The 26,272-nt window shown below is 48.1% G+C and overlaps 1 long non-coding RNA gene across 1 annotated transcript; it reads left to right on the forward strand.

Moving 5' to 3' along the window:
- The first annotated feature begins 622 nt into the window (after window positions 1-622).
- On the forward strand, window positions 623-25,548 carry LOC136791051 (uncharacterized). Its single transcript, XR_010832188.1, has 3 exons — window positions 623-905; window positions 23,696-23,872; window positions 25,095-25,548. It is a non-coding gene; the product is annotated as an uncharacterized lncRNA (long non-coding RNA).
- Window positions 25,549-26,272: the final 724 nt, after the last annotated feature.

A 26,272-nucleotide genomic window follows, 5' to 3' on the forward strand; every position in this document is an offset into this window, starting at 1 on the left:
GGGTTAACAGGTTTTTCTAAACAGCGGCTTTTCTGTGTGCATACTGAGATGGGAAAAATAAAAAATAAAAAAGGAACAGAATCACAGCAGGTGCCTTTAAAACATTGCTGCCTGCGGCAGATGACAAAATCAAAACCATCTAGGAGGCCAATTGAAGATGAGAGGGATCAGCAGAAAGAGACCTGCAGCTCTCTTTGCAAATATGCCCAGATATGCCTAGACGATGGGTTTGCTTTGGCAATTACAAGCCATAGGAGGTAATTGCTGAATTTCCTGATAGCCTTTTCCTTTGGGCTCAGTCAGGGTCTCAAGTAAGCCTTCAGCAAGTGGGGACTTTGAGCAAACAGCTCTTTAGCACTGATGCAGCAGCTTCCTTCAAGCATTGTTGAGCCAGATGTACAAAAGCAGGCAGTTCCCATGCCAAGGGCCTGCACTGGGGTTGTGTAAGGCAGTGCATCCCTGTGTTCTTGCATTTCTGTGTTTGTCTGGATGAAAAGCATCTCTACCCTGAGAAAATGAGTCCCAAACTTCCCATGGGGTCTCTTTGGGTACTTCTGCATGTGTCCTGTTACTTGGAGCACTTTATCCTCTGTAATAGATGCAAAACTTTCTAAATTCAGGCTGCATGTTAGCAGCCAGGGGATGGAGGAAAACATCTTGTTTCTTTACAAAACACTTGCTTATACCTGCAGCAAGCACACTCTGAGACCTATCAAGCCTTGATACTTGATAATTGCTGACGTCTCCTTAATTCTGTAGAATGAACTTCTTTTTCCCCAGGGCCTCTATGTGGTGTGAGCATAAATCAGGACCAGCTGTGGGAAAGAGCCTGCTCTGGGTCAGCAGATCTCTTCTTCACCTGGGGATGCCTTGCACGCATTATACTTCTGAGTTTCTGTACTGAGGTAGGTGAAAATAGCCTTGCTGGGGATGGGCATGACTACATTTTTGGGGAAATGTCAAAATTACTCCAGTGCCTCTAACATTCAACCTCTTCTATGCATTAGGTCTCTTCATCACTGCAACATAGCTCCCAGAAAACCACATGCATACTGTGTCATCCTTCATGAAATCTAGTTTCATTTGAAGACAGAAGCAGAGGAGAGTTGTGTTTGTTAGGGCACAGGCTCTGGAATCCAATAGGTGTATAACCTGGCTTGCAAAAGCCTCCTGACAGCACAGATAGGAGCATCTGTTGTGTGGGTTGTAATCTCTGTGCACATCAAATCCTCTCTGGGATTCTGGTGATTTTGGTTGTAGTTTGACAGCTATTAGCCTGTCTTCATTAATATAACACAGTATACAGGAAACACGGTGTTCAGATCCCTGCTCAAGCATGTAATGCATTTGTGAAATGAATTGTGATTTATATTGTACTCATCTCCTTGGGTTTCTTTATAAGTTCTCAATGTTTTATTTCACACTCCACATTTCCCTGCTGAGCCTGTCAACCTGGAAATTAGCCTCTGAGGGGGCTTACCCAACCAAAGTCAATTGATGCCATTCCCAGTCCGCTGGTTACTGCACATTTTTGCTAGAGTGCTCATAAACTAGGTCTGAGCTTGCAACAGCCTCCAGGGAAGGGATGTCTCATTTGTCGTATGGAGAATCCCTTTCCTAGACTAGGAGCTAAGTGAACGAGCCCGTCGCTGTGCATCTGACTTGTCTGTGACAACATGAAATCAAAGCTCCTGGGCTCCTTCAGACTCATATACTTTTGCCTCCCCTTGTGCTGGGTCCTTGTTCTGGCAGGCTAGCTGTCTTGTTATCCTGCCTGAAATACTCATGGGCCAGCTTCTCCTCTCTTAGGGGAGACCAGAATCTGGGTCACCTCTTCCTGGCTGATGTGTGGAATTAAGTAGCGGTTTTTTGATAAGCTTGCTCGCTGTAATGTGAAAACATCCTGGTGTGATGTGAAAGGTGCCTTTGAAGCCTCAAGAGATTCTGGAGAGAGGCAAAGGCAGAAAAAAATCCAATCCTAAATTTAATTGGCATTAAGAACTCGCCTTTTGTGTATTAAAGCTCTGTGCCACATTGGCTGCTCTCCTGTGATTCTGCAGGAATGAGCAAGAAATCCTGTATGTTTGATTTGCTGTCAGCCAAGGATGTTTGTCGGTTCTTCTAATGAGCAGAGAATCACAGAATCACAGGAAGGTTTGGGCTGGAGGGGACCTCAAAGCCCACCCAGTGCCACCCCTGCCATGGGCAGGGACCCCTCAACCAGAGCAGGCCCCATCCAGCCTGGCCTTGGGCGACAGGGATGGGGAACCCACAGCTCCTCGGGGCAGCCTGGGACAGGGCCTCACTGCCCCTATAGTACAGAATTTCTTCCATAAAACTAATCTAAACCTCCCCTCTTTTGGTTTAAAGCCATTTCCCTTGTCCTATCACCCCACCCCCTGATAAAGAGTCCCTCCCCAGCTCTCTGGCAGCCTCCTTCAGGCCACTACAAGGCCTCCACGGAGCCTTCTCCTCCCCAGGCTGACCCCCCCAGCTCCCTCAGCCTGGCTCTGTAGGAGAGGTGCTCCAGCCTCTGACCATCCTCGTGGCCTCCTCTGGACTTCCAATATGTCCATGTTCATGATGCAGATCAGTAGTTTTCCTTCAAGGTTGATCATATATCTGCACAAAGACACACAGTGTGCTCATATCAATTAGCCCGTGAACTGACATGGCCTCCTTTTGCAGTTGAAATACGCAATTTCTGCATGTGCTTGGGTCTAATTGCACTCTCCAAGGAGACAGCCACAGCTCCAAGAGGGCATGGAGGCAGCTCTGTTCCCAAGAAAACCTGGCCCAGGTTTGGGTAGCAGGCTTTTGTCTGAGCCCAGAAATGGCTCACAGTTGAAGTTCCTATTCTACTATTTCTCGTGGCTTCAAGGCAGCAGTGATGCCCTTTCTCAGAGTAGTGCTTTCAGCAGGTGCTTTCTTCCTTCCACTGTTGTAGTCCCATCTGTAAACTCACTTGAGTCACAAGCTGCCTTATATTGAATAACTTTCCAAATTCTTTGTTAGGCAGTGGTGTTTTGATATAAGAACATATAGTCTGACTTCTGTAAATAGAAAAATTCAGATGAATTTGCTTGGCATTTCTCTCCTACTCATGTCTGCTGGATGAAAGTAATGTTGATGACACACCAGGGTTTTAACTTTTGCTCATCAGTGCTAACACTGAGGGAATATCTGCTTCTTGTGCTGCTCTGCCAGTGAGGAGGTTCGGGGTGTGCAAGAAGCTGGGAAGGGATCTACGGAGCTGTGGATCCTGTACAGGCTTTGGTTTGCCCTGAGCATTTTCTGTTTCTGGTAGGCTGGAAGGAGCTGTTATGGACTGTCTGTGCTGGTTATTCTCTTGCCCTATTTTCTGAAGAAAGTCAATGTCCAAGAGCTTCCACTCCCTTGTGCTATGTCATTTTAAGGATGAAAACAGTGTTCTGAGACTGTTTAAGACTCCTGACCTCAAAGCCCTCTGAAAACATCACTGTCAATCCCCAGCATGTGCAAATGGTGATTTGGGCAAAATGCCCTTACACTGCTCTGCTACGTGGCAGCACCCATCTGACTTTACAGGCTTCTCCTGAGTGGGGCTCTCTGCAGATCTTGCAGCTTAGGGTTTCAGCAGCTTTTCCTGTACCACATACAACAATAATGTACCTGCATGGAAGAGAAGAGCCCACACCACCTGTCTTGAGCTCTGTTTTAACCGTGGGGCTGTACTTCTGCATTGCCTGTGCTGTAGAAGATGACAGACTTTGGAGCTGTGCAAATGTGCTTAAGCAGCTATCTTTGCCTTCCCTTTGCCTTCCCTTGGCTTTGAACTCCACCCCCAGCTTACTTTCTGTACATAAGGAGTACAGCTTCAATGAGTGGGATTACTCTAAGTCTTGTTAATTTAGGTACAATTATAGTCAGTGATACTCCTTCTTTCATCGGTTTTACTGTATATTTTATCACAAAGCACTGCGGGCTACACACATTAAGCAGCACTCTCTAAAATAAAGCATCAGAAGGTAGAGAAAGATATGCTTGTCTTACACGTCTTAATTGAGCATCCCTCCTAGAAGGAGGTGACATAGCAGTTTGCGCCGGTCGTGCTCCCATGCTGGCAGCAAGCAGAGGTCTGGTCTCATGTGCTGGACCTCAGCATCCCTTGGCCAAGCCTAAATCCCTCTTCAGTCCTGCTGTGAAAGCAGACGAACAGCAAGGACCCCTGCAGGGTCATGCCGCTGCCTACCCTCGTGTTTCTGCCCAGTGTGAAGTGCTGGGGGTTTGTATTTCTGCTCCAGTAGGTTCAAACAAAAGGAGTTTTGTGTTTGTTTCCTGTCCTAATTTTAATGAAATCATGTTTTTGCCTGTGCTGCAGTCAGGAGACTAGCAAAGAGCAAGCACAATAAGAGCAAATGGGCCAGGTCCTCCCTCATGAATCGCATTTAAGGGCAATAAATAAACAGAGGCTGTTAAATGCTTAACGTGCCGGAGAGTATCTTGGCAGCTTGGCTCCAGAGGAAGCCTTCCCTCCTGCAGGTCTGGGGAGTCAGCTGAGGGGACAGGAGAGTTTCACTGCAGTGTTCACAAGCCTGAAATGCTAACAGCAATGTCACTGCTGTGCTTAAATACGGCTCTTGCTAATGAGATGGAGCCACATTTCCTTCAGCCAGGTCTTTTTCTTTGCGCCACGAAGCCACGATGCCTTTTTAGATTAATGACAAGGTTGAGCTGGGGGGACTCATGTCCTCACTGGGGCAATTTGTGGTCTGGTCAAGCTTGTGCCCATGTAAATTGGCATTGGGGCGTCAAGAGTTTGATCTCTCATTGGTGCTTCAGTAGGATTCACTTGTTTGTTATGCAGAATTTACTAGGTAAAACTTCTCAGTTAAAGTGAAATGTAAGATGCAACTAAATGTGATGTAGCAGAGCAGACCACTTAAATTTTTACATTAAGTACTGAGCTGTGAAGAAGTGCTGCTCACTGTTATATCCCATATCCACGAGCTCTGGCATGAATGAGAGGGATAGTGGAATTGAGCCAACAGAGGGGAAAAAGAGTGGGGAGGGGAAGAGCACATGTCAAGTAAAATTAGAAAATATGAACCTCATCTGTTGTCCACAGAAAGGGGGAAAGATTTCTATGGGCCTCAGCAGGATCAGCAATGGGCAAGCAACCCTGGGAAACGTTCTGCAGCTCAAATACTTTGAGGCTGGAGGCATGGCCTGTCTGGGATCTTTTTGTCAATACTTGCAAGAACTGGGTGTGTTGACAAAACTAAAATTCTTCTGAAAACAGCTGAGAAGGGTGCTCCAAAGCACAGATGTTCAGCAGCATCTGGGGATCTACACATAACTTTGGCCCCTGAATGACATATATTCTGTATTTGTTCTGCTGAAGGCTGTAAAACTTTCTGTGCAGCTCTTTTATTTTGCTAAGGCATGTACAGATGTAGCATGGATGCTCCTGAGTGTGTCTGGTTAGTTACAGTAGGTGTGAATGGTAGGTGGCCCAAGGAGAGATCAGACCTAGACGCTTCTTTTTCTTCTTGGAGCAGCAAGTAAGCTACTGTCCTCACAGGCTTTGAGGCAACATCTCAGGGACCCATCAAAGCCAAAAACACTTGTATTGGAGAAAAGACTGGGCCATGATTGGCATTGGCTTTTGAAATAAAACCACTTCAAATGTATCCACGGTTGTTTTATTTTTGGTGCTAAGAAAAAGAAAGGCAGATTAGCATCTCCTTGCCAGTTGGAAATTATGGACTTTGTGCAGGGGACCAGACTGCCAGACCACCATGTTCTATTTATTGCCCATAGCAATTTCCTCGGCTTTTAAGAATCAGGATGGGTAGGCTGAACATTGTAATTACTCTGTAGTTTACTAAGGCGCTTTCTCTACCCTGCTGAAAACAGTTATGATACATGTGCTGTACCCCAAGCTTCTTGCAAAAGCCAGGCCAAATAATGCTTTTAGAGGTGATGGTGCATCCACCATGCTTCTACTTGAAGGTCAGCCTTGAGCTCTGTGCTTCAAAGAGAGCCAGTCTGGAGTTAAAGTCATATGTAGCTGTATATTTTTTTCTGCCTTCTGTTCCCAGGGTTGTTAGGCAGCTCCTGTTCCTGCGTGAAGTGAGTAGGGAGTAGTCAGGCTGCAAACATTCTGGTGCAATTAGAGCTGCAGATTGTTCCTCACTGAAGCTGTGTGGAGACAAACTTCATTTTCACGCTAGAAAGTTTCAAGGTTAGACCAGGAGTTGAAAAGGGTACGGGTCATATTATAGAGTGTATGCCTAACCTCTGCTAATAAATAGTAGATATAAGGAGAATCCCTTATCAAGGGTCAGAGCACTGCTTCTGAAATACAGCCGCAGATGCATCTCAATATTTGTAGCTTGCTCCAAGCTGCAACCAAATACGCTGAACACATTCCCTTCATAAAAAAAAAAAAAATATTTCATAAAAGGAGCTATGTAGCGAGGACTGAGGGGCTGATCCTGCCCAAAGGTGCCTGAAGCTCTTCTCCCAAAGACACCATTTCATTTCTCCTCCCACCCCCTCATTCTGCACATTTCCCCAGCAGTCTCTTATTCATTTATTATCCCAGACTCCCTGAAGGCTGAGGGTGTGTTTCCTTTTATATGTGCCAGACAAACTGAATGTACGGTGCTCACCACCAATCTGCAAAAGAACTACAGCCTCTGACCTGTATCCCCACCACCATATTGTCAGCTTTGCTGGAGTTGCTGTAGGGGAACAAGTTTATCTGAGTCTTGCAAAATGCTTTTGAAATCTATAGTTATTATTTTTATTTATTTATTTTTGTGGTATAGCTTTCTGCTGACTTGCAGAAGCCCCTCAGGGCTCCCTGGTGGCAGTAAGACTCTGCAGCCTGTCCCAGGGGCACAGCACTTATGCAGGTGCACAGGCTCCTTGGGGAAGTAGAGTAAAAATTAGAGGAATCTCAGGGCTAGCTGGTGCTTGGCAGGTGCCTCTGGGGTTAAAGCACGGAGTGAACAAGGGTGGCCTGCTGCCACCCTCACTGCAGCCCCTTTTTGGTATTGGAAACATGTATTGTTTGACATGAGTTTGTTCACTTCTGCTTATCTATGTCTACAGTCTTGTGTGTCTGAAATCAGGGGAGGTTAGCCTTGGAGGTGAAGCACCTGAGACCTTGTGGTGGAGTTAACTGCACCTTCTCCCTGTGGAAAGTACCTTTTTGAGCAACACTGAAAGTCTGGGGAATTTCTTTCTTTCCCCTCACATGCAGTAGAATATTAGTGTGGAGAGAGGAATATCGCTTCCTGCAAAACTTAATGTAATTCTCTCACCTTGGGTAGTTGATTGGTAAGGAGTGGAGTTTGCCTAAGCTCAGAGCCAAGCAGTGAAAGCATTTCATCCTCCAACAGCAGCTTGGAGAAGCCATGGCTGGGACACTGCTGATGACCAGATTGTTCATTCTGCTCTCTGTAGGTAATGTGCATCTTCATGCACAGATGTTTGTAGCAGCGAGCAACGTCATAGGAGAGTAGGGCCTCATAGGCCCTACTTTGGACTCCACCCAGTAGCTCCAGGTCTCTCTTGTGCTGGGGCCCAGCCCTGGGCCCATGGCTCCAGGTGCCTTACAGCAGCGCTGAGCAGAGGGGAAGGATCGCCGCCCTCGGCCTGCTGGCCGCACTGTGCCTAACGCAGCCCCGGTGCCGCCAGCCCTCTCGGTGACCAGGGCACGCTGCTGGCCCCTGCTCAGCGCGGTGCCCGCCAGGACCCCAGGGCCCTTCCTGCAGAGCTGCTTCCCAGCTGGGTGCCCCAGCTGATTCAGGTTCATGGGGTTAGAAGAGACTGAGACCTTACTCTCAGCTGGAGATTTGGGAGTATATCTGTATATGGAAACCCCCTGAAAACCAAATCGTTGTCCCCTGACCACCAGGGAGTCACTACAAGGGTCTCCATTTGATGACTGGGGCGGGGGAGCCATCCCTAATGAAATTTAGGTCAGACTCTGCATAGAGAGATGAGAACTGAAAGACAAGGTCGCTTGCAGGGAACGTGAGCTGGGCCCAGCTCTCGTTGTCCGAAGCAGAAAGGTGCCTTCATCCCCAGCCAAAGGCAGCTCACATCCCTGCCTGCAGGCCTCATGGTGCTGATAACTTCCTGATGCTGGCTGCAGAATGTGCAGGAGACATCTGCTACACTTCCTTGGACGGGTGCATCAAAGCACGGGCTGTGTTGGGTCTACGCTTGTGTGCACATGGGATAGATTAGTGGTGAGTGTGTGCATGCAATTAGATGCCCAGCAGTTCCTACAGCGAAGCGTTCAGCTTTCTCCCTGCCACGTGGGGACAGTTCCCTCTGCTGTGGTGCTGCTCTGCATGCAGACGACATAGATGTGGTGGGGAAAGCTTATTTGTGTAGGGTGCCTTTCCTTTGCCACCACAAAGCAGTAGCCTCTGAGGCATATTTTGTGGGGGGATTCAACCCATCAGGGAGAGAACAAAGTTAACCCAAAGTGGGGCTCGAGGGGGAGAGAGGACCACATCTCATTAAAAGACAGCTGGAAAAATCTGTCCAAGATTAGATGCATATTTTGCAGATCAGCTTATTGTCATTAAACCTGCTTGAATCCAAAGTGCACGCACACAAGTCTCTCAGCCACAGAGGGGAGAAACATATATATATATATATATATATATAAAAAACAAATATTATTAAATAGTATGTAATTTTATATATAAATATTATAAGTAAATATAAGCATACATATAAATATATAAAATATCCAGAGCTGGGGTCCACTTATGCATAAATGCATCCAGCAACAAGCAGAGCTACTCAGAGGTTTTATCAATTCTGCCTTCCCTGACACTTGGTCCTCACTGGAAAATTATTTGTGATGGTGACAGGGTAGGAGGCAGCGTGACGCCTGATTTAACAGCTTCTCTAAAAGGCTTCCAGGGAAGGGGTGAGACACATGCTCTTCATGCACAAGGGAGGGAAGGCAGTGTGTTTCTGTCCCACCACGTCACGTTCGTGAAGAGCCGTGGTGGGAGCCAGCAGACAGAGCTTCAGAGAGCAGCACGAATGCAAAGGCAGCAGATCAAGCAGAGCAGGCTTCAAACAGCGAGGGTTTTTGTTTGTTTGTGTCAAAACCCTCTCTCCTGTCTCCCTGCTGGGGATGTAAGTACGCAGCAGTGTGGGAGATCTAACAGAGCTCTTCAGTGACACTTGCTGGCCAGGAAATCTTGAGGAGCGGTTCCCTCTGCCTTTCTGGAGTCCTCTTTGGTGACAGCCTCTCACCTTTTATCACAGTCCACAGCTTCCTCCCCTTCTTATTATCCCTTGTGGCACTGAAAAAGGTCCTTGACCAGAAACCCTCTCCTTCCACACACCATTACGCTGGTAAAAAAGTGTATTTCTGTTATTCATTTATTGAAAATGTAGAGTCATGGACAGGGACAAAGGTTGTGCTTATATACAGACAGTGCTTTCATGGAGACCCAGAGTCATCTGCTCTGCAGACCAGACTCAAAGGGTCCTCCTGCATTCCTCCCATTCTTGGCTGAGGCAGCTACAGTAGCTGAGAAGAGCCCCTCCAGTGCCCTTGACACAAGAGAAAGGTGCCCTAATAAGCCTCTGGCTGGGGAGCCGATGACCATCTCCCTGTTCTAAAAACCCGTGTTTTAACAGTACCACTTCATCTTCTAGCTATGCAGAGAATGGGAAACTACATTAAAGGTAAAGAAGAATGACATTTGTACTAAGAGACAAAAAGAAAATGTCTCATTCACTAAAGCCGAATGGTAGAAATCAGTAGTTTCTACATCTCAGTGAACCATCTCTGTTGGTTCTCTTTAAATGAATCTTTTCAAACCCCAATTCCCTTTTCCAATACAGTATTTCTTCTATGCTGATTGACTTGTTCCCTGGAAATATGTTAGCGGATGCAGCCTTCCTGGTGTTGTGTATCCTGGTCAGTTGTGTGGTCATAGTGTTTTTTTACCTACATTTGCTGGGGATTCTTCTTCACCAGCATTGAGTGAGGCTGTCACAATGGGTGACAATGCTGACTCTTAAATCAGTCTTTGTTGTTCCATGGAGCAATAGGTGTTATTTGTGGTTCTCACTTCAGATTTTTATTTATTTGATTGTTACTTTTTATTAGAACTCTTCTACAAACTTTGAGGCTAGTGATGGGATTCTCCCTGGCCTGTTGCCTTTTCCTTGAGTTGAAGAATTAATCGTGCTGATGTTTCATACAAAGACTGGCATTGAGTGAAGAGCTGGAATGATTCACACAGTTTTGAGATGCTGCAGATTTTTCAGTGGCTGTTAGGACGGGACCTTCCAAGTAGTTTTCTGTCTAATGTGGTTTGATAGCCTATTTTTGTCCTGGTTTCAGGAAACCACACCTAGTTCAATGCAAGGAAAGGGTTGGGGGCAAGCTCGAGACGACTTGGGCCTTTATAGCCAAGGAGCTCTTGTTTTCTTTTTCCATTCAAGCTCATTTGTGCAATGGCCAAGCCTGAGGGGGTGTGGCAATAGCTGATCACTATAAACGGGTGAAAAAACTAAGGTTGGAAGGTCCCAGCTGCATCTGAGTTTGATGGTAGATTCACATCTGTGGGGAAAGGAAAAACAGCTTGGGATCCCTTCCATTGTGCAGAGATGAAAGCTGCTTGGTCCCATGGAGAGAGGAGGCCTGCATGAACTTAAGAAGAAAGAGTCTAGAGAAAAGAAAAAAAAAAAAATTATGTGGAAATGGACTCCTTGGAGGACTCATTTTGTATAATGGTATATGTAGAACTATGCAGAGAAAGAGTGGCAGGGCTGAAATGGGAGTCCGTGCTGATGCATCGCATCTGCATGCCACCCCATTCATGGTTACTCCTTGCAGAAGAAAGCCATTCCCCTTCTTGTATTGTCCTGGTATTGTCTTGTATTGACTGGCAGGAGGCATGAGGGAGCTGTATCACAGGGTCTGAAAGCTCATGGCAAAATGCAATCAGTTTCTGATGCAGAGAATAATACAGCATGTTTGGATTTGGGATACAGATGGTCTCTTGTGGTTTGCTCAAGATTGCATTTTTAATTGTCACAGTAGCCACGTGGTGATGAAATATCTGCAATTCAGAGACACAGGCTCTCAGCTGCTGTAAATCAGAGTGTATTCCTCCAAGGCTGTGATAACTGATAACAGCTTGGGGCCTGGCTTACAGTTTGTGTGCTGTTTGCATGTTTACAGGAAAAAATTAGGTAACATTTTTTGGAAAACAGGTTTGGGCACAGTTGAGCAGATGCTGTGATGTCTCAGCTCTCTGTGTGTTGAAGGCCCATCTGTGTCCTGTTACCTAACACAGAATTAGAACAGGACACTGTCTTGTGCCCAACAAATCCACCTGAATCCTTAAACATATCCCTAAGAAAAAAGGCTGCTGATTTCAGGAGTGAACCCCCACCTGGTTGCACTGCATCTCATGCAGCCATCCAGAAACCCTCTGCCAGTGATGTTGCACTGCTGGCACCAGTGCCGGTGTTACAGACAGCTTTGGGGTGATGCAGCTGCAGGTGAGAAAGATCAAGTGGTCAAGGGTGCAGAGTTCACTTCATTCCACGTGCTCTGGAGCTCTACTGTGGCTGCCTAAGTACCTGTTTCTGCTTTGTTGCTGTTTTCTGGTGTGTAGCAGTATGGCTTTATTTCAAAACCAAAGGGTTTTTCTCCACTGCCAATAAGTTCATCTCCTTAATTACTGCTAAACTCTTTGCTGTCACGGTTGTTGAAGGAATCCATTATTAATGGAAAGCAAATGAGCCTGAACCACACCTGTTCAGAAGAGCACAAAGCAGAGGAACCATGCTCAGCAGGTCTAGCTGGAGACAGTTGCAGTGATGCCCTTGCACTGCTGAACAAGATCAGGTGAGCTGTCCATCACAGACCTGTCTGGGTGTGATGTGTTCCCCATAAAACCATGGTATGCTGGTGGCCAGGGAGCATGCCAAGGCAGAAACGTCCCTGTGGGGTGTGCAAAAGCCTCAGGATATCAGTTGAGGAGGAAGCCTGTGCTTGCTATGGACAGACTGCTCAGTGCAGAAGGTAGTCCCTGAGCAACCCCACCGTCACTAACCCAGGGAGCGTATTTGCCCTTCTCACATGCTCTGCTCCCCTACTAGCAGCACATACTGAGGGGGCTGAGTGCCCCGCAAGCAGGCCAGCTTGGTGTCTGCTGTTGTTGCTTTTTGGTCCTTCGCCCTCTGCAGACCTTCAGGCTAGGGAAGCCCAGCCAAGCGGGTAACTCTTGGGGCAGTGCTAAGCAAATGTGAAGTAGAGGCTAGGAGGAAGTGGCACCTCTTTACAATGAAAAACCTTCATCTCAGTGTCTACTTTAAGGAAAACCCAAACTGTGCTTCGCTCCAAGCCCCTTCCTGCCTCTCCCCGTCCCTGTCCTCACCTCCTTCCCTCTGCTGAGGTGAAGTGACTACACAGTAAATCTACTAAAATATTCATGCAGATGACTGCAGCCCTCCGCTAAAAAGCGTGGCCCAGAGAGAGGTCATTTGTCTGCAGATAGTTAAATCAATATGTTGCTGAATCACTGCAAATCCAATCGGTTGCTGGGGAGAGGGAGCCCTGCACAGCACTAGCTGCTGGGCCCGCTCAAGCCTTGCTGGCGCTAATGGTTCGGGGCAGGCAGTGCTGATGTGCAGCTGCTTCAGGGGACACCACATGAGGAGGAGAAGCCAGGAGAGCCCTAAACCCAGAGCCACACAACAGCCTATGCCCTGCTCCTCTCCAGCTCACTGCTCTCCCACAGGAAAGGCAAGCCTCTGTCCCTGATGTCTTCATCCAGCTATGCAACCCTCCTGGGGCTCTGCAGCAGGTCATCCCTGGCTTGGCCATGTTGCTTTGCCCCTTGGGTCATGCTCCTTCCTGTGAACACTGCTGTGGTATGTGTGCTTAATCCTCGGCAGGGCTGTGCCTGATACAGGGTCCCCCGATACACAGCGTGTTTTATTATCTCCAGGCTTTCAGGCCTTACAGGCCCCAGGTTAACCTCTGGGCACTCCCACAGTGCTGGGTCATCAGATTTTTAGCCCACAGGTATTTCCAGACTGTTATCTTCTTTAATCATAACTTGGCTGAGCAAGCCTTATTGAACTCTGCGAATCCCTCCACATAAATCAATCCCTCCAGACCCCTGTTGTTTGTTGTTAATCAGCTCTGAGCTTGCTCTGGTTTGTCAGCCTTTCTGGGAATGGCCTGCCTGAAGCTCAATGCAATCCAGATGCAATTAGCAGGGTCCTACAGAGACGAAAGATTACTTCCCCGCTCCACGGGTCAGGGTCTGTCTGCACAACGGCACTGGCCTTTTATTTTCTGCCATATCGCCGTGCTGTGTGACAGATCCAACCCAATCCATCAATGAGTCACGCTTCACGTGGAGCAGAAGTAATGTTCGGAGGTGGTTCAAAGGGAAGGAAGTCTGCCTCGTACAGCTGAGCAGCAGAAGGTAGGCAGCGAGGGTGGCCTTGGTTGATGGTGCTGCTTGCAGGTCCCTGCGTGCAGGATTTGGGACTGAGTTTCCTTGGGTGGTTCATGTGACTGCCGTGTCCATATCATATGAAGATTATGTTTCTTTTTGGGTAGGTGCATCGCATGTTCATGCTTTGGGTGAGCTGTCAGCAACAGGAGCTTGGAATAATGGCTCACACGATATGCATCACCTAGCAAGAAAAAGGCTGACATTGTCAAAGACTGGACTGAGGCCTAGGCCTGTCTGCAGGAGCCTGCCATGAATTCAAGGCAAACACAACCCTCTTAGCAAGGGATGGGAGCAGGAATATGCCTGTACACTGCACGTATTTCTTTGTTTAATGCTACAAACACTTCAGAGAAGCTGTAGACACAACAGCCCAAACAGGGGTCATTGCGAGGGTTCTGGCATGCCACCTGCCCATGAACCCCCAGCCACCTGTGTGTGGCAGGGCCGTGCTGCTGTGAGAGATCCCCTCAGCTCTGCCCTTCCCTCATGGCTTCCTTGAGCTATTTGTTTGTGTGTTTGTTTTTCCCTCAGTCTTCACTGGCAATCACTCTTCCCACATCTCTCAAGTCCCTGAACTTGCTGGGGGAGTGAATTCCCCAGTCCTTAGGGGAACTGGCTGATGTAGTTGCCAAGCCACGCTGCATCATAGCTGAAAAGTTGTGGCAGTCAGGTGAAGTCCCCAGCGACTGGAAACAGGGAAGCATCACTGCCATTTTTCAAAGGGATAGAAAGGACAACCTGGGGAACTACCGACTGGTCAGCCTCACCTCTGTTCCTGAGAAGAGCAGGGAACAGATCCTCCTGGAAGCTATTTTAAAACATATGGAGGACAGGAGGTGATTTGAGGCAGGCAACATGGCTTCACCAAGGGCAAATTCTCTAACTTACTTAAAGGTTAATTTTTGCGTGGATTAAAGACCTGGAGCTCTGTGAATTCCTGAGCTGCCTTCCTGTCTCTGATCAGGGCTGCTGGGGTGGGGAGTCACAGGGGATCTGAGGCACTGTTGCCATGTTGCTGGCCACAGTTTGTGCACTTCATATGGAGTCGCTTTAACTGGACCTAAAAATGTTGTGCAAGCATAGCAGGACAGGATGAGGGGGATATTAGCTTTAAAGAAAAGAGTAATTTATATCACTGTGTGTTACTAAGCACAAGATAATCCTTTTCCAGTTTTGCTGGTCTTAGGAAGGACCGAGGCTGCCTTTCTGCGCTTCCAAATGGACCTGAGACCTTTCCTGACTGAGGCCTTCTCAAGAAGGAAATCATGCCTGATGTGATGCTGCTGACCTCCGAGCAGCAGGAGGCCACATCTGTGAAGAAGGCATGGCACAGACATGAGCCAGCTGCCCCCTCACCTGCCTGGGAAGTAATTGTGGAAGCACAGGAGCCTTCCTCCCAAAGCTCAGAAAGCGCTGCGGAGATGTTTCCCTTGCAGGCACAGCCACACTCTCAGGGGGATGCCTGTCAGTGTGAGTCTCCCTGCTGCCTGCTCTGATTAGGCTGTCAAATGCAGGAGCTGGATGAAGACAGCCGGCTCACAGGAGCAGCTAGTGAGCTGCATGCACAGGGGAGCCAAACTGAGCTTTCATCCACAGCCTGTGCTGTGCCCTCAGCACACGCTCATAGCTGCTTTCAGGGCAGGAGCTTGGGTCTGTCCTCAGCACTGCAGATTTTGCAGTTCCACCCCATACTGATGTCACCAACCTATGCTCTCACCTTGGTGCCTGTGAACAAGCAAACCCATCCAAACTTGGGGCGCCAAGGCAGTACGGGGGGTTATACCAGACTTGTGGTCTGGTAGGCTGGACCCAGGTGGGTTAGGGGAAAAGGTGGCTGATATCAACAGGGAAAAGCCCCTTTGTCAGGACCTCACACCTCATTTGCTATCCTAACAAAGCCTGTGCTCAGGGAGCACAAACCCACCCACTCTTTTTGATCCCCCCTAGCAAGGCTCTGAGTGGTTATCTGAGGAAGCTCTCAGGACTGGAAAATGTTTAACCAGAAACAACAAGGTATGGGTTCTCCATCCCCAGTCCTCACAAAAACATTGCTGCTGCATTTATGAGGGCTTGGGACCAGGATGGAGCAGGAAAACAGAGCTGGTGCAGTGCTTTTGCTCCATTCAACAGGCAAGAAATGCACATGAGTGAACAGCACATATTGAGCTGGAAGGGGGATTTTTGCTCAAGTACTGCATGATGTAGGAACAGAGAGAAGAGATGGATTATGGAGAAATATTGCAGGACTTCCCCTGCAATACCTTCACCAGCATCTTTAGAAGGCCTTGTGTTGTCATTTGTGGAGGGGAGGGCAGAAGGAAAGGGATGCCTCAAGTCAGCAAACAGGCTAAAACCTGAGCAGAAGAGTTGTCATATGTTGCCACCTACTCATCCCCATATCTCACGAGCTGTCAGCCCCAGCCTGCACCTCAGGTTGGCCCAGTGGACAATGGCAAAGCTCGGACACCACGTGCAGTTAGGAGTGTCTCATCCAAGCTGCTCTGCCACAGAGACCTGCTTTACTGGGCAGCAGAAAGAGGTCAGCCTCTGACTTGTTCAAAGCATCTTCAAGTAGTCCAAAATCAGAAGGGAAGTAAATGCATATGCTGCCAATGCCTGTTCTTGCTATCCCAACAAACCCAAGCTGAAAAGTTTTTTTTTTCTTTTTTTTTTTTTTTATACCTTTTTTTCTTCAAGGAGGTACTGGCATTCCTCCAAGCACAGGGGGCCCAGATGGAGCAGTAACACCACTAAAACTTGGGGGAAAGGTGGGTGGGTTGGGAAAGGTGCAGAGGATCTGTTAAGGAGCAGGCTTGAAAATAGGACCATGTAAAGCAGCTTTGGGAAACATTTTCTTTGCTAATTCCAGAAAAGGACAGTATGGTAGCTAATATACATATATATATATGTATATATGTATAAATCCCTGAAGACCAGATGTGTTTAGACTGTATTTTGAAAGGCTAGCAGGTGAAATCTAAAGATACTGAGAGGCATACTGGGGGGTCTGCCTCATGAACTCTCTGCCTGGTTTTCTCATGGATACTGCTTTGAGCCTGTTTGTGGAGACTTAGTGAGGCAGCGTGTTCACCTCTGAAGCCTTCAAAATTCAGGACTGAGAATTTCTCCTGACACATCTTCCACAGCATGTTATAAGAGCCAACTCTTCAGCATATTAGTTCCCTGTGATGCAGATCTGGGAAGACACATCATTAGGTAGCCGTTTATATGTGACCTGACAGGGGTTTGCCTTGCATTGAGATTTCACAGCTGTGAAAGCCCTGATGGCATCACTGCCCCATGGCCATTTACCCTGGTAATGCTGCACTGTGCCCGTCCAGTCGAACAGCCAGTACTGCCCATTGCCGTGTCCATGTCATTGTCCCACTGAGATGAGTATGAGCTCTGCCTCTGATTTCCCAGTCAGGTATTTGCCTCTGTGGATTGCTGTGGGGAGGGAGCCCAGTGTGACAGGTATCGTACAAACAAAAGGAGACAGTTTGTGTCCTAAGGGAGTGAGTATAAACTCAGCAAGTGCATGCTCTGAAAGGCAACCCAGCACTGAATTCCCCTGAACAGCATCAAATGGTGGTGGTGCTGCTGAGTGCTTTGAAAGCTGATCTCACTCTTAGGAGCAGTGTCAAAAGGAGGGGAGAAAAAAATCATTGAGAGAGCAGGCTTGGTGTGTACAGGGAGCCATTCCTGCACATCGAGGACAGGAACACAATTACAGAGTTTGTTCTGATGTGGTGCCTCATCTCAGATGCCTCATCTCAGAAGCACACCAGAATTCATTTTCCTTACTGTGTGCACCCATGTGTTTTATGCGGTACTTTCTATGAAGGGATGAAGAACATGCAGCAAGAGGCTTCAGATTCATGGCAACTCCTTGCCATGATGCTAGGAGGAACGTGGACTTAGCGTAGATGTGCAGGACGTTGTTTTCCCTTTCAGCAGGCAAAACAACCCAGCAGATCACACATACAGTGAGAAAAGCTCTCAAGCACAACACATAGCTTATGTAATTTTGCTGTGATAGCCATTGGCACAGAAACAGGGATTTATTTTCTGGTGAATGTCTAAAACAGCATGTGTAGGAATTCAGTCTCCTTGGTGATAAAACCAAGCAACGGGAAACATGAAAAAAAGGAGATAAAACCTTCCAAGGACCCTGCTTTTGTTTTCAGAGTGGAGGACCGTGAATTAGCCTGGCTCTTGTCTGCTTTCATATCCACAGAAATGGGTGAACAGCAGAGGACACTTGCTTTGATTCTTGGTTGTTCATGATGGACGGGTATCCATGAAAATAAAGGGGGGGAAAATAAAATGAAAAAAAAAAGAGGATTCATGATTGCCATAGACAAAGATGAGCAGGAAATCCAGGCTACGGGGAAAAGTAAAAAGATAATCCTTCAGCTTTTGGCCACCAGGTTTGTATCGGGTGGGTGCCCACAGACGCAGTCATTATCAGTGAGAAGCTGCTTGATGACCTGGGTGGAACAAGCTGCCTTTTTCCTTTCGGCCCAGATGTCTGCTTTCATCAGAGACTGTGTTATTAGTTGGCACTAATGGGAAACCCTCAGGGGGTTTCAGAGCAGGGGAAAGGGAATAGCAGATGGAGTGGAAAGGCTGATTCCCCAGCTTGGGCTTGGAAATGTGGCACCCTCTGGAAGGGCTTCTTGCAGCTCCTCGGTGTCTCACCACCAGCACAAGGGGCATCCTCTGGCTAAGGAGCAGGAGGTGAGCAGGCCTGGTACAGCTCCTGCCTTCTCTTGTACTTCTGTTCTGTGTGCAAGCAACCCAAGTCATCCCAAAATACATCACAGGAGCATCCCTGGAGAGGGGAATTAAAACAGGGTTAAACCACCAGACAGGCGTAGTGATAGACCTTCTTTCCCATGAGGGGAAAGGCTGCCAGCATAGCCCCCATGTGAGCAAGGAAAACAATCTCTGCAATGTTCTGCATGTCCAGCCCTTTCCTGCAGCTCCGTGAAGCTACCTGAGTGACCTTGGGGACCATCCTTACCATGTAGTCTCCATCTCTAACCTCACAGTGAGGATGTTGAGTTTGCTATAAAGAATCTTTTGCTTTTCCTGCAGAGCCCTAGACTAAAACTAGCATTAATCCGAGAATCTGGGCTAAGAGTGTAGACTGCTCGTGCTGACACACCAGGCAGGGAAAAATCACTTCTGCTTGTATAGCAGCATCTTTCTCCAGGAAGTGTGAGCCATCTTTCTCCAGGAAGTGTGAGCCATTATAGCCTGTGCTGATCAGCGGAGAAGAGGAATGTGCTTTCCTATAAAGACTTCTAAGCCTTTTAGAGAAGAAACAGATCATAGGACAGCAGAAATCATCACAAGTTTTTATTGCATTAACCCTCAGTCCAGTTGATGACCGGGGGATCTTCCATGCCCCTTTTCATATGCCAAGCCCAAGCCTTCCCATTTTTTCTGCCAGCTCAGCAGTGCCAGGTGGCAGCAGGCTGAGGAGCAGAGCACGAGGACAGGAGATCACAGGGAGAAGAGACCCGTTGCCTTCCCAGCAAGCTGCAGCTATCTAGGGTCAAGTCATACCTGGCTTTGGGCTGTTGCAGCATAGGATGGACAGCGAAACCAGCATTTTACTGAATGGCAAAATCAGCCCCACTGCTGGGCTGAAAGCCACCTGCATAGCCCAAGTGCAGCACCATGTCCTCAGCGAGCTCTCCTGCAAACTGAATGCCTTGACAATGCCAAATCAAAACTTTTTTTTTTTTTCTTTTTTTGCTTCAGCTCAACAAGCTGGAAAGAAAGATTGGGTTTCCCAGGTGGAAAATTTCCCATGGAAAATGTTGGAGCCCTGTTTTCTCTCTGATAATGACTGTAGTGACCCTCACTCCCCAAATTATTCTAGCAATGCCCCAGGATCCTAATTAAGACTGAGCACAGCAGCTCTTGGCATTGTGCAAACACATGGGAAGACTCCAGCCCTTCTGCAGAAAGCTTCTCATCTAGTTTGGTTTAGGCAAATGCATCCATTGATACTTTCTTTACTTTTTCAACAGCGCTACAATGGAGGCTTTCATCTCTATCTCTTGTGCATATTCCAGTGTCATGCCCTCTGCTTTCAAAGGCTTAGGTTTTCCTTTAATTGTGTTGAGAGCCTTTGTTTCTAAGCCTTTAATAATGGATTTTTCCTCCTCTGCCAAAAGAAGAATTTTGTTTCTTTACTGGCTTGTCTTCTAAAGCTAAAGTGACAGTTCCCTCTTCTCTGTGAGATTTACAAAGCTTATCTTTTAATTTCAAGAGCCAAACAGCAAAAACAAAAACAAAAACAAAAAAAAAAAAGGAAAAAAGGAGGGGAGGGGGGGTTGGGAATGACACGTCAGCATGCCTTTTAAATGCTGTCGCTAGGAGAAGGCTTAATGATCTAGAAATACATAAACTGCACTCTCAGGGTTGCTTGAATTTAGGTAAGTGGCCGCTCTTGACAGACTCCTGCCAAAGGACAGGGTGGGGGGGACAAAGTCACAGCATTTTTGTTGGCAGGATTTGCAAGTGCTTAGTGCCAGCTGTAGGTCACAGTTCAGTGGTGTCCCCAGCCCTGTCAGGCATGGCGCTACTCAGAGGCTCCTCGATTCGGTGTCTATAAAAAAGAAAAACCCTTGGAGAGGTCAGGGCCGTGCTGTGCTTGCGAAGCAGCTGCTCGGCAGGGCACAGAGAGCCTCTCCGTGCAATTTGTACAAGGGACAGCCGGTGGCAGTGGCAGGTGACTGTCAGGCACTTTGCTTCCACGGAGGAAAATAACTGGTGGTGAGTCTGCGAGATGAGTGTGCCGGGTCACTCGAGCCCATCTTCAAGGATTAGAAATGCGAAAGCGAAGATGGACCCCATGCTCCTTCTTCTTTAAATTCACCATTGCTGCGTTGCATCTCGTGGCTCGGGGGATTTGCCTAGGCCCTGGGGAGAGCAGTCAAGCCCTTCCCTGGGCTCTGCAGGATGAGCTGGGCCCAGGTGCTCTTCCACCCTGCCAGCTCCTCTGCCCACATCAGCACGTGCCTCTTGTTCAGGAAACGCAGGTCTCAAGAGAAGAGCTGAACAATGCAATAAATAGCTAAAACGATCTCATATCTATTGAGCTGCTGGCTAGCTCAGCTGAGGAGCTGGTGCTAAAGCAGGTCTTCCTTTTGTGCTGGCTGGGGGTAGGCTTTGCTTGAAGAGCTTCCCGTGGAGTTTGACAACTCAGAGTAGGAGGAGCTGCTTTGCAGCTAGCTCTTGGTTATTGCAATGGGACAGCTGGTCTTGAAATGAGTTACAGCAGAGAGAGATGGAAAATAGTGTTTTCCAGGCGCTAGCAAGCGATGTTGTTCTGAAACTTGCTTTTGGAGCTCTCTGTGACCTGAAGAAAGTTTCTGACAAGAAGGAAGCTCTTCAGCTGTGGCCTGAAACGAACACCCATAGCACAGCATTCCTAAAGACACTGCGGGATGTCTTTCCTTGCCCTGGCAAAACCTGAGCCACCATGAATGACATCTTTCAGGCTTCACCATACTTACCCGTTTGGAAGAGACACATAAACACCTTTCCCTTATGCTTTCCTCTGCAATGAACATGAAAGCACTCAGACACTTCACTGCAGGAGTCACGGGTCGTGCTGCCAGGGGTTGTGTGCTTCCTTCCTCCAGGCCAACCCTCAGCCCTGGAGATGAAGCACAGGAGGAGCAGAGACCCCCCGACCAGACTTTGGGACTATTAACCCAGGAGAGGAGTCCTGGGCTGAACACAGGATCACAGAGGCCCACGCCACACACTGCTGGGTGCAGCAGAAGGGAAATGGCTGACTTCGGCCTGCAGCTTGCTTTAACAGTGGTGTAGTTGGTGAATGCACACAGCTCCTGCCCTCCAGCAAGACCTTCCATCCACCCCCAGCTCCATAAAGCTCTGACACTCCAGTGAGCAGCATGGCATAAATCTTTGGGCAAACAGCTGAATATTGTTACCTCGTTTGGTAAATGAGAAAATAAATGAGAAAATAAATAAATAAATAAAGAGGCTTTCCAGAAGATGCCTTTCACTTTAAATATTAAATAAATGGGAAAACAGCCTTCTGTCTAGCTCAGCTGGTAGCTCAAGAAGAGATCTGAGCAGAGCCAAGTGGATCAGCTACCTGCTGGCTGTTTCCAGCCGGTTTGCTCCTTCTCTGGAGCATCCTGGTGCGTGTCTGGGAGCCCTGCTCTCTGCAGGGCTGGGGTGCTTGGAGCCACAGGGAAGGAAGCAGAAAGACAAGCCCTCATAAGGTGCACTGGTGCTGCAAGTCTTTCTGGTCCTTGGATGGGAAAAAATGGTCCTGACCGGCTGCCACTGTGGGAGACCACTGCAGGCACAAGTCACTTCAACTCGGACAGAGGTCATGACAAAAGAACGAGAGACTCACCTCCACATCCTCCAGCAATAACTCTTCACACCAGGAACAAGTACACGACTCCTGTCTGCAGGCAGAGGAGGCCAGAGCTGGGAAGTTCAACACAGAGGCTGCTGCTTTGGCAGGAGCAGTGTGTCCCTGGGAGCTGGCTTTGGGCTGGAAGGGCAGTCAGAGATCCTGTACCAGGTCGGGGTGCTAGCAGGCCTCTCGCCCTCTCAGCCTGAGCCTTGTGCAATATGATGTCCCCGTCCTTCCTCGCCTGAAAAGGCTTTAGGTTTTAATCCCAAAGTCAGCATCTCAACAAAATTCCAGTTTTGAAAACATCTGAAGGATGCTGCTTTCATTTCAGACAGAGGGAACCTATTTAGAAACCTCAAGAGCTGCCATGAAATGGGATCATCATTTGCCGGAGAGCTCCAATGCCTTTTGTGCCTTTCAGCAGTCATAATGAATTCTCATCCCAGCCTGGCATTTGTGCTATATAGTGCCATTTGTGAATATTGGGATGTTAGCTGAAATCCTCATTTAGCAGTGCAGGCTGGATTTGCAACTCTGTTATGACTCCATGGCAGTTTTAGTGCTCAGGCTTTTAACTCTAAAATCAGACAGCAACGTTTATCATATAATGCACATTCCCACCAAGGCTTGGCTCATTTTTTTCTCATCTTGCTGTGCACAAATATTGCTTTTTCTTTTTTTACCTTTTCTTCTCCCCACCCCCTGTCTCATTCTGCATTTTGCCTCCATCCCCATGCACATGAAGGCCAGTATAACCTTATTTCCAGTATATTGTTCCACTCCACAGTCACCTTTTCATGCTTTTGGTGGGCTCCAGTGGGCCTGAAACACCCCCTTTCCACTTGCCTGCCCTCCAGACCTCTCCTTCAAGGTCAGATGAGGAGGAGGAGAAGGGAAGCTGGAAGCTGCAGTTCTACCAAAGATAAAATGTTGCAGCTGAGCCAAGCAGCCTGTACTGGTCCAGTCTTCCAGCTTTTGAAACTATAAAAATCTAACAGAAAATGATCAGAAACCTACAGCTGCTGTAATTCATACGCTCTTTGATACCTTCAGCTTCCCGGCCTCTTTGCTCTCTGGGCTCCCAGTGGAAGTTGCAGAGATCAAAGAAGTCTGACTCATGCTGAAAACAGGCCGGTTCCCAGGTAGGGAACTAGGTAATTTCAGGGTTTTGAGGTGACTGAAGGTCACAGATCATTTCCCCTTGCCCTTTCCTGTTGAAGACCACAGCCATGTTGCTGCCACTGTAGCTCACAGTTAGGGGCTGGCAGCACTGCAGGGCAGACAGCAAGTGTCCACAGCCAGATGCAGGTCACAGGTGCAAAGCAAATAGAGTTAAGCAGCACTTTTTGGAGCAGATATCCCCAAATGACAGTCTTGCAGGAGATGCATTTTACTGCTGCTGAGCTGTTCTGCATCCCCTTTCTCTGGCAGCAGCGCAGCCTGTTCAGAGAGGGAGGCGTGTGACCACCAGAAAATGCTTGTCGTGCTGGGAATTGACTCAATGCCACATATTTAATGAAGCATCATCATTTGGTGAATGGAGAAAGAAATGGAAGGGAATTGAGGGGGTGGAAGGGTTGGAGGGGGTACCTTCTCCTTTTTTATTATTTTTTTTCAAGAGGAAAACAATTATTTTGGTGTTTTAATAGTTATTGACAGATTGGTAGACAAGCAACGTCTTAGCAGTACGCTATAAGCTATTCAACCAAGGTATGCTACCAAATAGGTTTTTTTTCTCATGCTGCCTCCTTTTTTTCAGCCTTCGCAGAGCAGCAAGCTATTCTCACTCCCAGCCCCGGCGTTTTGTCACCACGGGTGATGTGGACTGATGTTGATGTGGACAAGGACACAGCAGTTTCATCCACTGGCTGGACGCTGCAGAGCAGCAGCTGGCCATCGCTCAGGGACAGCGCAATGCTCTGTGTGGGTATGGCAGGTAACAACCTCTGAGAAAGGGCTCCCAGATCCGAAACCAAGATCCACAGACTCGTCTGAATGTCAGCCTGTATCACATCATGACAGATCAGACAACATTGGGCTGGCTTACAAGGCCAGAACCCTGCCTTGGCATAATCCATCCCGCTAGCCACGCATATGAATGAGAATAGGAAATGTTATTTCTATGGTGACACATCCTTGAGAGCACCTAATCTGGATTTATTGAGGTCATAAAACTGACTTAGCGCTGCGGTACCCAGACTGTAGGATAAATAGAAGTCTTCTATTTATAATGCTGCCAATCTGACTCCACTCACAAGCACTAAAAATAAAAACTTTTTACAAAGCAAGTTGAATTAATGGGTGCTCTTTTTGCACTTTCTATGAAGAGGGAGGCCTAGCAAAAAGGGATTTTTTTTGCCCAACTCATGCTTCTGGTTTGCCGGCGTGAGGCCGGATTGATTCAAGCTAGCACAAGTCGCACCCTCCTCTCTTGCTCACCTTGCTTGAGCTTGAGCACTTTGCAGGGAGGCTGCTGCTGGAGGCAATCTGCTGACAGCAGAGCTGGGATAACAGCAGAGCTCAGCTTTCCCACAGCAGCCCGCTGGGCATGGCAGGAGGCTCCCAGTCCTGGTTACCCATGTGGGTTTATAATGCTGAATAGCTGCCCAGCTTTCTTCTCTTTGATAGGAAAGCAGAGACCTTGATTTTATCATTAACGCCGCTGTGGACCAGATCATAAGGCAGATACCCTGCTGTTGTGATTTAGCACCAGCCTGGCTTCCTCTACGATGTTTTCTGGTTTTGTGTTTGCTTTCAGAGCAGACAGGGCTTGTCTTTCCTGTGGTTTCTACCTGTTGGAGTCTGTGCTGCTAACTGGGCTGGCAGGGTTGCGTGGAAGTGTCCTCGTCATGCTGGGAAGGGACGGGGATCACTCGGTAGAGGGCTTTGCCAGTGCTCTGATACACAGAACAAGTCCTGGTCACCAAAACCTGGCATTTGGTGCTCACTTGTCTTCTATGGACAGGACGAGAGTTTGGGGTTGGAAGAGCAGGGATCAGATCTCAAATACCTCAAACCCTCCTCATTGAGTCACAGCCCTCCGTAACCCTCGTACAAGCAGCCCTCAAGCCTTCATGACTTACCCACCCTCAGGCAGAGAAAAGAGCCTTCTTCCTCCAGGAAGGGATGTTTGCTCAAGCCACGGTTTCTTCCCACAGGAAACCTGCCTGGCAGAGCTGGCACAGTTTGGAGCAGGGTGTGGGCATCGGACATGATACAACATGATGTGGAAGTAGCAGATGTTGACATGATCAGGTTTGTTGGCTTTTTGTTTTGTCTTTTCCTACCTGTGACTTCACTCTGTTTGGAGAGAGCACATGCCAGAGAGATGCAGGGGAAAAAACATTCCCAATTTTGCACTGAATTTGTCCCAAATAGGTTCTCATTCAGATCAGGAGCAGCACTTGGAAGACCTCCCAAGGAAATATCTAACCTGAAGACTGTCTCTGACTTATCCTTGCTTAGAGCTAAAAGTCAGGGAAATGGCATGGGCCAGGGCTCAGCCGGGATCTCAGGCTCAGCAACGCAGATCCCATCAGCATCAGGACAGCATGGACCTGATGCCCTGTACCCACAGAGCCAGCACAGAGGCATTGCTGTGGCCCATGCAGAGGGTTGGCCCTCTGTTGTCTTTGGGCCCTGAGCTCCTCAGCAGGGTCTCATGACACTGATGGGCAGAACCTATCAAGGTAAAGCTTGGCCATCTCCTATCCGACATTTTTTCCCCCCAAGCACTGTCCCAGCTGAAGGTGAAGGATGCTGTACCTAAAACAAGGGAGCTGCTCTTTCACTTATATTGGTATTTGACAGTGCAGTTCAAGGCATGACTTCCTTGAAACTTTCTTGTGCTGGGTCTTTGAGACCCTCCATCCCTTCCCACACACACCTGTCCTGGTGCTCAAGCTATTAACTAGATACCTGCGGTGTCACCTGTCTGAAAGCCAGCCAGTGGCCACCCGAAATCCCAGGCAGAGCAGGTTGAAAAGGGGCCGTAGCCCTGAAAAACATCCCAGATTTCCAGTGATTGTCACTGTCTGCCTGTGGCTCTGTGAGGTTTCTGCCCCAGGAGCCTGAATGTCGGTGGGGTTAATGCAGAGGTGGGTGAGATCAGTAAGACCCGAGGTGAGATAAAGGCAACACTTTTGGGTTGTTTTTATCTGGAAATGGAGTTGCCTGCAGGAGTTTCAGACCCAGAGAGTGGGGCAGTGCTTGCCAGGCTGGCAGGTGGGGGCTTGGTGGCGATTGCACAGTTGTGCAGTCTTGAAGAAGAAAGCCAGAAGGCCAATTCCAGCACAGTAAGTGCAACTAAGTGCTGCCATATGGCACCTTTTGCAGA

This window comes from Anser cygnoides, chromosome 6 (assembly GCF_040182565.1).
Source record: "Anser cygnoides isolate HZ-2024a breed goose chromosome 6, Taihu_goose_T2T_genome, whole genome shotgun sequence".
Taxonomy (NCBI): domain Eukaryota; kingdom Metazoa; phylum Chordata; class Aves; order Anseriformes; family Anatidae; genus Anser; species Anser cygnoides.